The sequence below is a fragment of the Diuraphis noxia genome, unplaced genomic scaffold (assembly GCF_037042655.1).
Source record: "Diuraphis noxia isolate RWA-SAM2 unplaced genomic scaffold, SU_Dnox_SAM2 contig0003, whole genome shotgun sequence".
Taxonomy (NCBI): domain Eukaryota; kingdom Metazoa; phylum Arthropoda; class Insecta; order Hemiptera; family Aphididae; genus Diuraphis; species Diuraphis noxia.
Genome location: NW_028301713.1, coordinates 50,830,520 through 50,847,794, shown reverse-complemented (window position 1 = coordinate 50,847,794; position 17,275 = coordinate 50,830,520). Strand labels below are relative to the sequence as shown.

At 32.6% G+C, this 17,275-nt stretch overlaps 1 pseudogene; it reads left to right on the top strand.

The window, feature by feature from the left end:
* LOC149057502 (uncharacterized) overlaps positions 1 to 12,688 on the top strand; it is a 42,082-nt pseudogene extending 29,394 nt beyond the window's left edge.
* Positions 12,689 to 17,275: the final 4,587 nt, after the last annotated feature.

Here is a 17,275-nt window from a genome sequence, read left to right as displayed (position 1 = left end):
GATCTGTAGAGCAATTATTCATTCGTGTTATATTTTAAAAGTTTACCTAGAAGTGGATACAGAGTATTTTGTTTTTTATATAAGCACCTACAAAATATATATATTATACCGAATGAACAATAATTAGACGGGCTGATGTGACAGATGCGGAGGTCGTACGTGTATTATGATATTCGTGGTAGGAATCGCTATGTAAGCCAAAAACAGTGTATCGATAAGTGGCTCAAAAAACAACTCTGGCGAACATCGTTGAGAGAAAATACCATACTCTATGCTATTGCGTGTATAACTTAATATAATGTAAAATAATAATAGTAATAATAATATATTATTGCACCGAAGCTCAGCGGAGTGCTGTTTCAACCTCGCGTGGTGACACAAGTGGACCGTCCACATAAATAATAATAATGTATAACACAGTGTACGTTATTATTATATTGTTGTCGTCGTTGTCGTCGTAGTCGTGGTCGCCATCATCGCCGTATCCAAAAACAGCTGCGAACGAATAACGATTAAAACACAAACGATTGTTTGCTGGACGCATTAAAAAAAAAATCGAGTGAGAGAAAGAGAGAGGGAAATAAACTGCACAAAGGTTTCGGTCGTGGATCGCGGTGTACAAGTGTCGAGCACCACTCTACGCATTGTGCTCGTTGGGGGTAGTTATGCACACTGTATAATATTTTAGATACATACTCGTATAATATAATATATTATAATATATGAATGTGTGTATGCAGTGCTGTGCGAGTGAGTAGTTGTAAGTACGTTGGCCAGTCGACGAGAACGACTGAGCGCGGAATGACATATACGAAGCCGCCTAAATACGCGGGTGACGGGACGAGTGATGAGGGATGTGGAGGGAGTGAATGTGTGTGTGTGTGTGTGTGTGTGTGTGTGTGTGTGTGTGTGTGTGTGTGTGTGTGTGTGTGTATGTGTGAGAGAGAGAATGTTTGCGCTTTTTTCTTCTTTTCATTTGTGTGTCGTGATTCCCGCGTACGGGGATTACCGAGCTGAACAGCTTTTTCTCCTACACCGCGATGATATATTACGTACATATAACTATATTATATACGTGCGCATTCACCCCGCCCCGCAAATGATGTTTTATTGGCATTTCTGCTTAAAAACAAAGTCTCCTCTCGTTTTTGTATGCTGCCCCCTCCACTCCCATTACCACCCCCATAGGACTCTCTTGGGCTTTTTATGAATGTATATATTTATATATATTTTTTTTCGTTTTGTTCCAGTCGCCCAACAGGCTCTTCGTCGAATATCATACTATTTACTCTTGTGCTTGAAAAACATCCATCCCACCACCACCACCCTTGCTAACCGGATGTTGATCCGATGGGAAAAGCTACACTGGGTGACCCAACCAACCGACTTGATTCGAAACGATTATACATGCGGGCTCACGCTCCTGCAACGAAATTGCCGCCCCACGACGTCGCATAAACTTTTGATAGCGCCGCCACCGCTACTGCCATTTCAACCAAACATGCGCATTGTAATTTAGCGGTATATTTATAATATCAATATTATTGGTGAAAACGATGACCGTCACAAGCTACACAATCGTATATAGTAATTACTAATTAATAACAATATAACTTATTAATTTATTACCGTATTATTAATAATATTGTGGTTATTATATTATTCATATTTTAATTATGTGTCGTAGACATGGTAGTAACGTTGGTAGTAACCTCACGGTTTAAATTTCTACATCATTTCTATTACTTCCCCTCCATCGAGTTGTGTTTATATAATGCGTTTTCGTAGATATGTATATGTATTATCATTATAAAGACACATGATACAATAGCCCATGTCCATGCAACTTATAATTATTGGAATGGTCAGAACACAATGAATAGATGATGTTGTCGGCCTCATCAATATAGTCTGTTGCATTGATTTCACTGAAATATATTAGTATGAAATTATATCTGACTAATGAGTTAATTGCAATCCTAAAATCCGTCTCGTAGACATACCTATCTTTGACTGGTTTGTAAAAAATAACTATTCATATACCTAGGTACATATGTATAGTCCTATATCTACACAAATTAAATATTGTCATGGAAGTGTGTAACATTTTAGGAAGTGTGATTTTTTATTAATTTATTTTTATGCAATTAGCAAGAAAGAATAACTACGCCCCACATAAATGTCAACCGTTATTAGGCCACCACGATTATGGTATTCTTTGCACTTTCCTATGTACGGGATGGTTGATAAATAAAAACGCAGTAAATTCTTATACTTATCTTACATCACAATAAAACATGTGACAGTTAGTTGTTATGTTTAGATAAATTTTAGATTATTTTGTTAGTAAAATATTGTAGGTTTACCTAAGACCTAGGTAGTATTGTCTTAGCACATTAATCTCCACGTTTGTAGAAATTATCGTAATTCGTTTCAACGTCTGTTTGTTCAACACGGGCACATCGCAATCATATAGAATAAATATGAGATTAATGCAGTGTATTTTGTGGTTAAGCCATCGTTGTATAATATCTTGTAGCTCGTACAATCTTATTTGGCACTTTGGTAGAAAAGGGAGATGAAAATATTGCAGGTAATAAAATAAAGAACTGTCAAGATATGATTGTCAACATTAAGCGTCTTATTAAAAATAACGTTAAAAATTAATAAATTGTATAGTACTTATGATAAAAAAATGACTAATGTCCGTATAGATAAATAAAGATAAATGTTGTTGTAATGGACGGTGTTAAAAATAAAATAAGATAATTATTTTTATTAGACAAAACGAAAGTGTGTACAAATTTTAAATTAAATATTGAAATAAAGATGTGTGGATGAAACAACATAATATATAAAAAAATAAATGCTTTTATTATACAGAATAAAATGTAAATATGTTTTACTAATTACGGTTGTGTGACACGAACGAGCATATTATACTATTATAGTATACGAGACGAAAAACATTTGATTTAATGATCAAAATATCGTATAATAATGATTTGAGAATAATAAAATGAGACTATAAATTATTTGAACACACACTTAAATATTCATAAGAAATTCATTAAAAAAAAAAATAGTATTTGTATGATGAAAATTATAAAAAGAGTCAATACTTGGAATAGATAGAAATATGCATTGAACAAATTAAAAAGTGTGTACCAGGCTAATCATAAAATATGATATAATATATTACAAAGTTTGATAATTAAACGATGTCAGACTCAGATAGTAAAATATTGCCAGCTAATATTATATTATAGCTATAAATTATTTGGAATTATTTCTGTTACCAGTAGGTAAGTGATATATGTATAGCAATTGAATATTAAAAATAAATTCATAAACGTACCATTAATACGAACATTTCATCGCCCAAATCCAAAGTAAAAAAAAGGTATAATAGGTATACATAATGTTTTACATTAAGTTTATAAAATATTTATATTGGTTAGTGAAAACTGAAAACACATTATTTTTTAAAAAGAAAACCATAAAAGTTATAAAAATTGTAAAACCAAGAGTGTAGAAATAAGTGAAATTTCAAAAACCCTAAATTCATCTATTCCCATTGTTTGTAGTTTATAAAGCTTTATAAATATTCATTAAGAGGTATATTGTGTGCATTTATTATAAACAGTTATATGGACAACGAAAATAATATTAATATAGTATATCATAAGCAGTTTGAAAATTTAAATTTCAGTAAAACGTAATTACACATGCTTACGTTAAAGTGCATACTAATATTATAAAAATATAACATTTAATATAAGAACGAATAAAATACATAATTGTATACGTAGATATACCTACATAATATACAAAAACATATTCCGCATGGACAATGAGTACCTATTATTATTCTTATCGGATTCACGATAAAACGTTATATAAACGCATTGCTGCTACAGTTGCAGAGGATTTTTAACGGCGTTCAATTGCATTTATTTTTATTAAAATGTTGAACTTTTGAACTGCACTCTTAATACTGTAGAACGAAATAATAAGTATGATATTTTCTATGACAAAATCTTAACGGCCGCAAGTAAAATATTACAGATCGGGACACAGCGACCGCACGGACATAATAAAAAAACTAAAACCGATAAAATGTATAATAATCACGAGTTATCGGATGACGGCACACGTTTAGTTTAACTATACACGAACGTCGCAGTAGGTTAGTGTGATAAAGTAATTATATAATTGATATTAAAATGAAATTGGGATCAATTATTAAGGTTACGAGACCAAGGTCACGAAATTATTTTATTGTAAACCAACAAGACAGTCTGCGGACGGAAAACATTATATAATATACAAAATATAATATTATAATTAATAGTTCATGATATTATATCGTATGATCTACATACCTAAAGTTATAATCGGTAATTCGAAATCAGTACTCCACAAATATAATACTACATATTGTCTACATGCAACTGATAGTTATCCGAATAATGATAATAAATAGGGTGAAATTTATGCGGTGAGTGTACAGCACACTATACGATGATGATGAAATATTACTTATACATAATAATAATTTAACACAATAACGTCATAAAAGTATTCATACATTTTATATTTTTAATTTTTATTTGCCTGATAAATAAACTACTTGTCCTATTGTATACTACATTTGGGATGTTAGTGTATTTGTCGTATTAACCTAAAATTTAGAATTTAATTTATGTTAGTTTTTATAATTTTGATCACAAAGGATAAGCTGTTGTGGTGAATGGTATATTGCATCTGCATGCATTTTTATAGATTGTTATAAATATTTCTTGTATTTCTCGTTTGTTGCAATAAATCATATTATTATTAATAATATGATCATTATAATTTATTTTCGGTTTTGTTCAGCGTAGCACCACCATACTATATATTTACTGATTGACTATATTCACAAATAGCTAATGACTAGGTAATAACCTGGTTGATACATTTTTGATTTACCTATTGAATATAAATTTAAACAAGAAGATTGATATATGAAAACCTATAGCTTCGACTCTTGTTCTGAAAGGTATATTGTAGGCAATATTTTAGTATTTATTTTCGGCGTTACTAGATTATTCAAACACGGAACACGTGAGACACTATAGCTGCTGGAACACGAAAGCATAATGCACGCCTTTGTTGTTGTTATTGCATTATTATTATTATTGTAATCATCATAGTTGTAGTCCCTAGGCAAGATGGATGGTACTAGTTGACTATTCACAAAATGTAACTACCTAATAACAATATGCATTATAATACATATTATAGTGTATTATATTTATTCATGCGTGGGTGGGTGCGTGCTGTGTGTTTGTGTGTGTGTGTGTGTGTGATAAAAGCATGACGGTGGGAGGTGTTATTGTGATTATTATTTTCCGGTAGTATTTTTTTCGGCAGAGAAAACAAGTATAATGAAATAATCGGTCGGTAAAACCACAAAGGCAGGTAAAAACGAAGTTGAGCGTGTCGCTGTGGCGGCATACGTATGAGATGCGTTGGCCGGGCCACCGCACCCCCACCGATGAAAATTCGTGCCCCGGAAACAATCCCTTTTCACCGCGGTAACTGTGTACACTACCGCGGCCGCGACACCGCCACTGCGGACGAAGCCACACAGATATTATTATTATTATTCGTAAGTCTTGTGATTATTATTTTTTCTTACACCGCCGCGGATTTCCATCGGTTTTGTGTGAGCGCGAGCGTACCATCACCTACCTATTATTTTCCGTACAATATCATATGGTTACCTATACAATATTTTGTATAACATATAGGTACGTGCTCTGGACTGGAAAACGGACCACCGCCGCCACGTAAATATTGTCACAGCGCGGTTCACCCTTTTTGTGTGAGTCCCTGCAAAGAAAACCGGTCTTTCATTTTTCTCCGGTCCCGGAGGCTAATCACTCCCTAAATCCCCCCGCGGGCCCCACTGTTACATAGGTACCTTCTGTATTATATATATATATATATATATATTATGGCATGGGCACGAAAACGAAAAACAGGATTAGCAGCCCCCCGCTGACGGGTACGCGGACCAATCACTGCCGAGCGTTATTATAATATTATACTGTTATTGTTGTTATTGTTATGTATATCATATACATCATGCATCATGTGCCCATACAACTTATTGAGTGTTTACGTGTTTTGATTTTGCATTTCACATCCGACATCCCAATAAAATATGTTGACGTAGCCAAATATTGTGACGTAGAGCGTTTTAACAAAATATTATTATTACTACCACAACAAACTCAAAGAATTGCGTATAGAAATAGCACTGAACGATGTATAAAGTTATTTGATTTCATCGCTTTCACTTGCATAAATAATCATTTATTATCAAAATTTGTATGATGGCTAAATTGCAATGATTTTTAACAGTAACACCTATTCATACGTATTTTTAATTACATTTTATTGCTATTGTTTAAAGTTTAAACCATATATTATTAATTGTTATATTTTGATATATTATCATACACGATATACTAAGAGAGTACCTCTGGAAATTTTATAAACACACACTTTCTTTCAAAGTATGAAATTAAAATATTTAAGATGTTATGAAAGATATTTTAAGATTAAAAAAAAAAAAAACAATTAATAAAAAGTGAGAAAAATTTGAATTACCTGTTTACCAATAGGTTAGTGTTATAATAGTGCACGTATATAATGTTGTATGAGTATATAACTATAATTATTATAATTAAATTATATGCATATATAATCGATAAAAATTGAAGATCACATTATACCTATATTGGTCGTCGCTTATGGTGATAGGGGGTCGGGAAGAACTTAACAATTTTAATGAATAATAAACGAACTGAATTATTCAATAGCAAAACCGACACCCTCGATGAGTGATAAACTATAAAACAAAAAGAACCGTGGTAACTGGGGGAATAAAAGACGCGACTCGGTTACGGCGAGTATAATATATTTACGTATATAATAATAATCGGTAATGAAAACTCAAAGCATATTATTCGGAGTTTTAATAATAAATTATTCGTTAGGTTGATGCGGTATCTTAATATTAGCAACGTGGCAACGGGGGGAGAAAATCGCGGTAAAAGTGTTTAATGTTATGCACCGCGGTCGTTTTATATTATATTGCGAATCGGTATGTATATTATATGAGCATATTAATAATATATATTAGTGTATACATATTATTTATAATAAATATATATTTATTAATTTTGGAATTTTGGAATTTCGGAGTTTTCTTTTATCGTTTTAGTGATTAGGATTTAGAGATTAAACACTCGAATCAACGTTAATTACTTACCTTATATTTTATCAATTGTATCAATCATTGTATTTAATTAAGTCGATGTTGAGGATTTAATTTAAAGTATGATAACTTTCTCTATTTAATCGTAGAAGTTATACAAGGAATAAAATTCGTAAGCATTTTACTATTTTAGTATCAAAGTCTTTTCCTTGTATTTCATAATATTTCAACCAAAATACCTCTTGTTTAGGACACATGTTATTATTTTAATATGCGTAGATTGGTATTCTATTTTACTATCTTAATCAAGCTTTCCGTTTTCTGTCGGTTTAATAAAAATATATTTTAATCATCTAACACAATAAATTTCACTTTTTAGATTTTGGTTACTATTAACATATTATATTATGCTAAATTTAAAGTATTTCAGAATATTATTTTTTCATACCTATATTACAAACATATAAACATAGATGCCTATGAGCCACAGTTATAGAGTTTAAAAATAAAGCTGACTCTGATTGATATAAAGAACAAAAAAATAAACCCGCAAAAACCTCAAAACGCCGGCATTGCAGGTTTATTGTCCAACAAACGGTATATTTTACTTGTGTGTGAGTGTGCACTGTGTATTCTCTGCAGTATCTAAAAAAACCAGTCGGAAAAAATAAATGGTAAAAAATAATTGTCAATTGCAAAGTTGCAACAATGCATGTGGTAAAATACAATAATAAAGAAGTACCTCTATACTCGTAGAGTTTGGCGGCTATAATACAAGCCACGACGACCGCTTACCCATGTATAATATATTATTATACCATATTATTAGGTATTATATTATAATACTATGACATTTTTTTTTTTTTTTTTTTTTGAAATTGAACAAGTGGTTTCAAGAAACACGTCGAAATCTCAGTTAAGAAGACGTGCGTATGATACAGGTAATACCTATAATAATACGAAGGCATAGCTATTATAAGTGCACGCGTATAATAATATGCTCTCCATGCAGCAGTATCCACATTGTGTCTCCCGCGGACACACTCTTCACTTTTCAGAGCAGCCTCACTCGTCCGTTATTTTCGTCTTTATAATATGTCACCGCGCGTTCGATCCCCTACGCAACAATAATTTCATACACGGTATAAGTGGCTATGTGGGTACCATATAGGTACGTACACGTTTAATTGGCGTTTTTAACTCATCCCCGGAACAGTGCGCGCGCCACGCCATTGTGTTTATTATTATATTATTATTATTTTTATTGCCCGGGGAGAACTATGGTGTACCACTCTCCTAGATTTACGCACACGTATGACAGCTCACGTCATCGTTTTTGCGGTTATAACCGCAACCCCGTGTGGATTCCTCGAGTGGAGCGTTTTGTTCTCGAACCTCGGCGGCAGCAGCTGCGACATTCCAAGGCGGGCACATGCGAAATCGCTAGAAAAATTTTGCTCGGTTTTCATTCTTTTTTTATACCTAGGCATATATATTTATTTTTTAAGTAGTCCTGTATTTCTTGTACTTACGCATCATACATCGTTTAACCTGCATTTATGTATAGATATAAGCGTATAATCTAAAAAAATCCAGCTCAACGAGTAACGACTACCTATAATATATTGTTATACCATGATTGTTATAACACGCACGCATTACAACAATAATCATTATTATCGTTTATTCGATCGTATATATATATATAATCATAATAATGATGAATGTATGAAGTATGAAGTATGAATATGACGTTATGTACGATGCAGGCATATGCTCTGTAACACAACAATAATCTTCGTCCGACGCGACGAGGCCTTAAAATATAAAATATTTTTGTATTTTTATTTTTATCTCTACATTTTTGCAGAACTTTAAAAGTTTTTGAGGTTAAGGCGAAGAAAAAAAACGATGAATAGATACATACTATACACCAAACCAAATTATGTCAGAAAGTGAATACAACACTATAATACAAAAAAAAAATGAATTTACAATTCGCGGTAAAAAATAAAAAGCATAAGTACTTATATAAACACCCAATGGGTTAGTAAAAAAGTTAGGTCAGCGGTTATTTTACATTTTAATTACTATTAGGTACATTGCAAATCAGTTGATTTCATAGGTATTGGACATATTTGTATTGCTGAATATTATATTTGAAACTTAAGAAACATTTTGTTCTTAACCAAACAACATTATGATATAATATCGTTCAAGTACATACGTAATATAACAAGGGAACTTCCTCTTTTATACTAATACTAATAGTTTTCGAGTGTAGGTACCTACCTCGACACCTCGTTATTGAATTGGTCATTGTAAAATATAATGTAATAACAAATAATGTATGTGTATAATATTCTAATTCAATGACGAACCATTACATATATTATGTAAAAATGATTCTTAGTGGAGACGATGTGTCAGCTTATACTTCTAGGATATTTTATAATACATTTAGTTGTGTAAGAAATTTTAACATAGAGAGGTATGTTTTTGGGTTGGACGTAATTTTTTTTCTAACTGAGTTATCTTTGTTTTCACCACAGAAACGCAAACTAATAATAAAGACATATTATTATTGTAAAAATCAATCTATAATTAACAATTATTAATTAAATTTTTAATAAAATATAGCATACTATATTAAAATATGTTTTTCACTGCACTAAACCTGAAAACATATATATTTATGATTCCTACATTTTTCTTGCTGCAGAAGAACAATATCTAGTTGCATGCAACGTAATGCGATAGCCTGAAATATGGTTAGCCTAAAAATTTGCATGGAAGAACAACTTAGAGATACATTGTAATTTTCAAGTATTTCAGTTTTGAAACAACAATTTTTAATCAGAAAAAATACTAAAAAGATTTGAAAATTCCAACCCACAAATAGCTCAAAAAGAGTCCAAATATTTTAAAAATTATATGAACAATATGTATAAATTAAAGATAGTATAAATTTCTGGTGAAAAATTAAAAATCTTATAGTGATAACATTCTAAATTAAAACATAAAAATAATATCTTACTTGCTGAAAACTTTTATTGCGTAAGTATTCTTCTTTTTCCAATAGTTTTTTTTTGAATATGTTATTATTTGTTATTTAAAAAAAAATGTCATGGGAATTTTCCAAAGAGAACAAATTTACTGATACCAAAATACACCTTCAATATTGGAGATTGAATATTTTTCTGTTCGAAAAGATGGCATTAGTCACACAAAAATATATTATTAAAAAACGATTACATTATTTTTCTGCTTAGAATATATTCAATCAGTTTTATCTTTTATTTTAAATTTTATAATAATTTCAATATGCCTTATTGTAATGTTACGAGAGAAAATGTACACTTACTATCATAAATTTATCAATGTATAGTTAATTGTATCTTGTACCATTGATATTATATGTTATATATATATCGAAGACCATACTTTCCATTTCATAGCCTTAAATAATTTAATGTTTGTTATAACTATCATTTAATTTGGTAGTCTAAGTAGATTATAATTATTTCTTAAGAAGACTGTCAACATTAAGGCAATACGTCTTTAAAAAAAATTCCGTAATTTAGGTGAACTTTATTATTATTATTATTAATTTGTTTTTGTATGTGGTACATAGATTATGTATCGCAATACGTTGTGCACCCTAGATTGTGAGTATAGGACTGATTTTGGAACGTACATTTGTTTACTATGTTAATTTATGTTTTCGAATTTTCATAATATTTCGAACATTTAAGTTATGTGTCAAGACACTCAAGACGTGCCAACTGTCGAGGCAGATACGACTTCTAATAATTCAGTGACGATTTTTTTTTTTTTTTATGTAAACACGTCTATGATTACTATTCTTAATTTTAAACAATTTAATAAAACATGGTTATATGCTAAGTAAAATGTGTTTTATTAGATATAATATTGTCATATCGACGCTTTTTGAATATTTTAATAATATTATTGTATGAGTAGGTTATGCGTTTCAAATATTGTAAATATTGATCTTGCATCGTGCATATCGGCAACGCCATCTATAAATTGTTGCTTTACTGTATTATGTAATCCTCAGGATCGCATTTCGTACATAGATAGCACTGTCAGTGCCGGAAAAACATTTCAATACCAAACAAATTATTATTATTTTACACTTTTTTTTTAGATTGATGTTTTAAAATTTTTTTTCTCATTTTAATTTTATGATCAATAATATTTTTTTCCAGTTTTATATGAAAACCATTTAATTCTGGAACCACTCAGAATCTTTATGTATAGAATATTGTTTTATTAGGCATTATATAATAATAATTATAGATAAATGGTTATTTATTAAACAACTATTCCTATAAGTTATTAAATTCAAACAATTTACGATTTACTAGGTTCATACATCATAGTTTATAATAATAGGGGTAACTTTAACTATTAATGCAAACAATTTTATTTGGAATGTTTTTTATTAAATACCTACATCATGACTAATATTTATGTAATATTGATGGAAAAATATGATTGATAATATATCAGTGTGCTTTATATGTATATTGGGATACTTTTTTTTTTCAAGATGATGCTTACGGTTTACCTATCATAATTTTCATATCTATATTTATAATTTATCAGCAATTTAAGTGACTAGTGAGTGGTATTTTTAGTAGTAAAAAACAATCCTCTGAAAAAATAAAATGTCAAATAATTTCAGTCATATTATATTTGCACTTCAATACTGCATATACGGAATGTTTGATGTTATAGTTTTGATTTAATACCCTTTATTTTGAACTAGATCGTATTTATAAGGTTAGATTTAAGTTGCGATTTGCAGTAACAGTCAGCAGTTGTCAATTATGTATGTCAAAAAATAAAAATATAAGTTATAATCGATCATATTCTGAGAATAAATTAACAGCAGGGAAAAACATCATAACACATATATTAGTTGGTTAATCGATTGCACATATTCAGTTGATAGATATGGATTGTACCTGGAAAATACATAATAATTGTAATAAAACGGAACTCTTGGTGGTTTTGTTTTATTAACTTCTTTTTATTCAAACAATTTATATAATCATAAATACATTTAAGATACAATATTTTCTTTTATATTCTTATATATATTCCTTGCGGAATTTACAACCTAATGGTACAGATTACACGAACAATTTAATACAGACATAAAATTATGTACAACGATTGTGGGACAACAACTCACGTGTGGACGGGTTATGGGTATGTATCAATAGTTTTACGGGAGGGAGCAGAGGTGGTATTGCCCGGACGTATTTCGGACACAGTATTGCTACGCTTTTCACGGTGTAGCCCGTGCCCGACGTACTGTTGGCGCCTACACCACTTACTCAGGCCGACTTGCTCACACAGTATGCTACGCTTTCTACAGCGTAGCCCGTGGTAGCGTCGAATGACTAGTGACACGTACTTGGGTTTCTTGTCCTACTCCTTGATCTGACGGCACTGTTGGCGGTTGGTAGTGGTGGCGATGGTGACGGCAAGGCTTCTGCGGCGGCGGCACTCGGTAGCGGCTTGTCGTTGGCTGGTTGGCTTGCTTCTTTGTCCGGGTCGGTCTGGTCGACGACGGTACAAACGATGCAAGTGATAAGCAGATTAATCCAGTTTGCTACGGTCTAAAGATCGTAGCCCGATAATCAGCGCTTTATTTCACTTCTGATCGGTACCGTGTCGCCAGACTGTAGACTGGGAAGGTAAGGATGCCTGCCGTGGTGTCCGTGACGGGGTTATATGCATGTCACCGGTTCCCGTAGCGAATGCGCGGGATACTGGGACATGTGTACTATTTGACATCCTTTGATGTCTATCTTTTCGTAATACCACTGGGCCGATGCATATATGACATTTTCGTACTGGTAGTACCATTCCGATGCCGTAACATTTAACTTTTAATGTATTAATGTAGTAATATTAAGCTGAACTTGTCGCAGGCACATGGTCACACTGAGACGGGCGCTCTCTATTGTTGACATCATGCGTCGGAAGTGCGTACTGTGTTGATGTTATCGACTAAATGTAGTAATACGAGATTGTTGTCGACTAAGTGCAGTAACATGACGTGGTTGTCTCGTTACATAGTCCCCTTTTAAAGTTTGAAACATATATACAGAGTGATGGTTGATAACTTTAAACAATATAGAACGGGACAAAAGAAAAATAATATTAGTTTATATATATACAATACAGAATATCTTTATTCATTATTTCTTTGTTTGGAGGCTTGGAGCTTTTCTTTATATAATTGCTTTTTTATTTGCCTATTGCTGATGGAGGGATTGATCATTGCTTTAATCTTCCGACGGTGGTGATACTCACTGGTTAGCGGCTTTGGTGATCTGTGGGAGTCCACCGAGGTGGTTGCAGGGGAACTAGACGTAGATATCTTTTTTACAAGTTGTATCGAATCTGGTAGATGAAAAGTTGACTCTAGCGTGTATTTCGTGTTTTTTGCCTTTTGCTGTCGTTCATATCGGGCCATGAGCTTTGCATGTTCCCGTGTTGCATTGATGGGAATATGATCGCCTTGTAATCGATAGATTGCTTCCCGTCTGACTGATGTGCTTTGCTGTTCTTGTAACATTTCTTGATATTGTATTTCGATTTCATCGAGTTTCTTATCGGTTGTCAGGCTTTGGCTTTCGCTCGTTAGCTCCTGATACTGTTTATCTAATTCAAGATATTCGTCTCCAAACAACTCCAAGATCTTGTTGTTTATTCTTTCTTCTACTTTGCTCTCCATTCTTACTTATAAGTACCTAATGTACATTTTAATATTAATTATTTTATAATATATTTACATTTTACACAGACATTTACACAACATATAACACATATAAACAGATATTTAGCTAGTTTTTATCTCGTTCTGGAGACACATATGGTCTGATATTGTTTACGTTATATGTTACCATCTTGTTCTGACTTTCTTTGACCGTGATAGTATTATTATTGTTTATCTGGATTATTTGATAAGGTCCACGGTATAATAAGAACAGTTTACGTATTTGCTTATCTTCAGCCGATGATAGCTTATGTTCTTTTACGAGTACGAGCTGGCCTTCAGTGTACTTTAGAAATGTCTTGTCTTTGTCTTTATAGTAGTTACGACGAGCTGCTCGGGTTTTAAGATTTTGTTTGGCTATTTCAATTATCACTTCTACGCCGTTTTCTGTGGGGATGTTAGGAAATGATATTAATTGCTTGATTGGTAGACTATGTTTTTTTCCCGTGAGAAGTTGTTGTGGTGTAAATCCGGTAGAGGTGTGCGTTACATTGTTTAACCAGTGTTCAATAGTAGGTAACCACTTCACCCACAGGCTATGCTTAGCGTAACAGTAGGTCCTGAGTATTCTACCTATCTCTCTGTTTGTGCGTTCTACTGGGTTACCTTCGGGGTGGTATGGAGTAGTAAACACCACTTCAATACCTTTTTGTTCTAATTGTTGTCTCCACCGCTGGTTTTGGAATTGCGTCCCGTTGTCTGTAAGAATTTTCTTTACCGGACCGAACGATGGCAAGTAATCATTAATTACCTTGTTGATAATTATATCTGTAGTGGCTCGTCTTAATGGGTATAGTTTGACATGTTTGGTGAATATATCCAATAGTGCCAAAATGTATTTTGCCCCTAGCTGTCCCCTCGGTAATGGTCCCATGAGGTCGAGTGAAATCACCTCACGTGGTCCATCCGGAATCTGCGATAATATCGGTCCCCTTGTTGTTTTATTATAAATTTTGCTTTTCTGGCATAGGTCACAAGCTTTTATACTCTTCTTAACTTCTCGGTACATATTGAATATATGATAATCATCTCTTAATAGATCGTAGGTTTTGTATGTACCCATATGACCCATATGTTCATGTGTTTCTATTATTAGTTGTTTGGACATGGTTGCCGGTATCATCAATCGTGGTCGACTGGTTTTAGTGGTTGAGAATAGTATATTGTCATGAACAATATAATATTTGTTAGGCTTGCTATTAATTTGTTCCAATATCTTATTCAATTTCGGATCGCTACGCTGTAACTCTCGTATTTGCACCATATTATTTTTTAGTACCGTGCTATATTTCGTTAATAAAAGTTTATTTATATATATTTCAGTGTACTTTCTCATATCTTGATCCCCGGGTCTCTGCGGGTATCTCGTTAAAGTGTCAGCACCGACATTTTGTTTTCCCGGGATATGTCGTATCTGCAGATTATATTCTTGTAGTGTTATGGCCCACCGAGTAAGACGTGCGTTGAGTAGGCGGCATGAGTTTAGGAATGTCAGTGCGTGATGGTCCGTGAGTACGATGACAGGATAACCTAGGATATAGTTCCTAAACTTTTGACATCCGAACACTATTGCCAATAGTTCCAACTCTGTTGTGTGATAATTTTGTTCCGCATTATTTAACGTCCTGCTTATGAAACCTAATGTTTGATGTTTCCCATCATTTGTTAATTGAAAAAGTTCAGCTCCTATGTGTGTTCTGGATGCATCTGTGGATAGGTAGAACTCCGCATTGAAATCCGGATAATCTATAATAATATCTGCTAGAAATGCATTTTTTATTTCTTCAAAAGCTTTTTGTTGGGGTATTCCCCATGTCCATGTGGTTCCTTTTCTTGTTAATTGACTAAGAACAGCTGTTGACTTCGATAAGTCTCTAATGTACTTACGATAGAAATTTATAAAACCCAAAAACGATTGCACTTGTTTTTTATTCTGGGGGGCTTGAAAATTTTGAATCGTTTCTGTTTTTTCCGGGTCCATAGTTATTCCTTTGGGAGATATCACATGCCCTAAAAAAATAATTTTACTTCGTAAGAAATTCGATTTTTCTTTGTTGATAGTAATGTTGTGTTCCGAAAATTTCTTAAATATGGCTTCAAGATGATGTAAATGTTCTTCAAACGTTTCTGACATGATATGGATGTCATCGACATAAATCGCTACGTATTGTAATATTTCCGGTCCGAGAACTTTGTCCAAAATTTTTTGAAATTCGGCAACCGATGTGATTAGTCCAAATGGAAGTACTTGAAATTGGTAGTTTCGACCCTGAAATAAAAATGCTGTTACTTCCCGACATTCTTTGGCCAGTGGACACTGCCAATATCCGGCAGTCAAATCTATTGAGCTCAATTATTTTGATCCTTTAAATTTTATTAAAATATCATCAATATTCATTGGTTGTTCTCGATCTGGTATGATCCGTTGATTAATTTTTCTGGCATCTATGCATACTCGTATGTCTCCGTTTTTTTTTTCAATTCCCACAATCGGTGATGACCAAGGTGATGACGATCTTTCTATGATGCCTAAAGCCATCATACGATTTATTTCTTCTTTTATCTTGTCTATTTTGCACATTGGTATAGGATACGGCCTCTGGTATATCGGTTCTCCCGGTGAAACTTTAATTTGACATGTATAGTTATTGATTCTTCCTGGGCTGGTCGAGAATATATGTTCATATTTCTTCATCAATTGTGAGAACTTATGTTCTTCATTAGCAGTTGCTGATTCTGAGTTTTTTATGATTTCCGTACTGTCTACCCTTCGTATTTGTTCTTCAATTGGCACATTTTTTGGTGTTTTATTTGAGAATGGAGTTATGTGTTCTTTACTGTCTATATTCCACTGAATTGTTTTGTTTTTAAAATTAATTCGTGTGTTGTATTGCGTTAATATGTCAGCACCAATAATTCCTTTTTCGTTCAAATTCTCTATTTGAATGAAATTAGCAAATATGCTCAAAGTACCTATTGTACATTCACAATATATTTGTTTCGTCACATTACAGATCTTTTTTCCTACGGCATTACTAATCTGTACTCCTGTGACTGGTAGTATAGGTGTCCGATTATTTTTTTTAAGAATTAAATCAATTACTTCTTTGGTCAATACACTTATGGTAGCGCCGGTGTCTACAAGTAAATGTATTTTTTCTCCTTCTATCTCACATTGTAAG